Below are 2348 nucleotides of genomic sequence, written 5' to 3' on the forward strand. Positions count from 1 at the left end.
AAAAAAAAAAAAAAAAAAAAAAAAGAAAGAATGATTTTCTTTTTTAAAATAAGGTAATTAAAATAAATGGTTAATAAACCAGAGAACATTCCAGATTATCCCTGTAATGAGAGGGCTCTGTCAATACTTAGGGAAACAGGCGAATGTGCTAAAAGTACAATCCCACTCCATATCCTGCATGTGTTGCTGCAGAGAAGAAGTGGGGAGCCCTCAGACTTTATGGCCTCCAGCTGTAACGTACTACAATTTAGACCAAGTCAGGTGCTGTGTGAAGTGCAGTGTGAGAATCCCTAAAGCTCCCAGCCGGGGAAAAGGGTTTGTGTGTTGCTATCTGGTCATCTGCTCAGAAATGCCCCAGGGCGGTGGCTCTGAGCCAGGGAGGCTTGAGGCTCCTTTCCCAGGCTAATTAGAATTCATTTCCAGTAGATTCTTGAAGGCAGATCTGTTTTCTCCATCAGCATCTGGGCCTTGCAGTCCCAGCCCCCTGCCTCTGGGGGATGCCACGCAGCCGCATCACCAGGACTGGCAGAGATGGCAGATGTGGCCAGGGCTTGGGGGCCTGGCACAGCTTCAGCCACAGCCTGGCCCAGCCCACAGTACTGGGGTTAAGAGTGTGCTTGGGGGCTCTGACAACTTTTAGTGCAGAGTGGGTAATTCATGCCCCTGGCCTTCTCTGGCTAACTGGGTACTCAGGTCGGCTGGTAGATGGATTTGCAGGCACCTGTCTCTCTGCAGTGTTAGCTGGAGAAATACAAACTTCACCTAAGCCTCCTTTAACCGATTAGAAATTTCTGATTTTGTCATTGTAATAATCATTGTAACTGTATTTTATCATTGTAATAAAAATCTGACGTAGACTATCTGAAAATGCAGCAAAGCACTAATAAGAAAATAAATTACCTGTAAACTGGCCATAGAAAAACACCAAACTTCAGTGTACATCTCCCATACTTTGTATTTTTGTAAATGATAGCTTTATTGAGATAGAATTCATGTATGTTGAAGTTTATATATATAATATACAAATATATAATATATAGTATACATATTATATATAATATACATATTATATATAATATATAAATAAATATATATTTTATATACACACATATATAAATATATAAAAATATGTACATATATAATATATAGTATATATGTATATATAATATATGTATATATATGTATAATATGTATGAGACATTAGGGGTGTCTCTACTTTTTGGCTATTATGAATAACGCTGCTGTGAAAATTCATGAGCAGGTTTTCACGTGGGCTTATATGTTCAGTTCTCTGGGGTGTATACCCAGGAGTGGATCTGCTGTATCATATGGTCACTCTGTTCAACCTTTTGAGAAACCACCAAATTGTTTCTTCAGGAAATGCACTATTTGACATTCCCACTTTATGAGGATCCCCACGTCTCCATCATCTCACCAACACTTGTAATTATTTATTATTTATTATAATTACCTTTTTAAAATTGCAACCTTTGCGGTGGGTGGAAAGTGACTTGTCGTTGTGGTTTAATTTGCATTTCCCCACTGCCTAAAAATGTTGAGCATCTTTCCTTTTTTTGAGATGGAGTTTCACTCTTGTTGCCCAGGCTGGAGTGCAATGACGCAATCTCGGCTCAACACAACCTCCACTTCCCGGGTTCAAGCGATTCTCCTGCCTCGGCACCCCAAGTAGCTGGGATTACAGGTGCCTGCCACCATGCCTGGCTAGTTTTTGGTATTTTTTGTAGAGACGGGGTTTCACCATGTTGGCCAGGCTGGTCTCGAACTCCTGACCTCAGGTGATCCACCACCTCAGCCTCCCAAAGTGCTGGGATTACAGGCATGAGCCACCGTGCCTGGCCAAGCATCTTTCCATTTGTGTATCTTCTTCAGAGAAACGTCTCTCAAATCCTTTACTCATTTTAATTTTTTTCCTTATTCATTCTTAAATTACTTATTCTTATATTTCTTAAATATGCTCATTCTTAAAAAACTAAATGGGATATTTGCCCATTTCATGTTGAGTTGTAAGAGCTCTTTTTATATTCTGGGTACAAGTCCCAATTTATAGACATGATTTGCAACTGTTTTCTCCCATCTGTGGGTGTTCTTTGATATTCGTGTATTTTTAACACCCAGCCAACTGTGTGAAAAATACACACACATCTAAGAACATCCACAGATGGGAGAAAAGTATATATGTATGTCAGCTTTGTTACTTGTGTTTTTTTCACTTGACACTATGTATCAAAGAGCTCCAAGGTTCCGCTGCTAGGCTTCCAACTCTGACTCAACAGCCACTGTGTGAATTCTTCAGGCAAGTCCCTTTTCTTTTTTCCTTTTTTTTTTTT

Source organism: Piliocolobus tephrosceles, chromosome 17, assembly GCF_002776525.5.
Source record: "Piliocolobus tephrosceles isolate RC106 chromosome 17, ASM277652v3, whole genome shotgun sequence".
Taxonomy (NCBI): Eukaryota; Metazoa; Chordata; class Mammalia; order Primates; family Cercopithecidae; genus Piliocolobus; species Piliocolobus tephrosceles.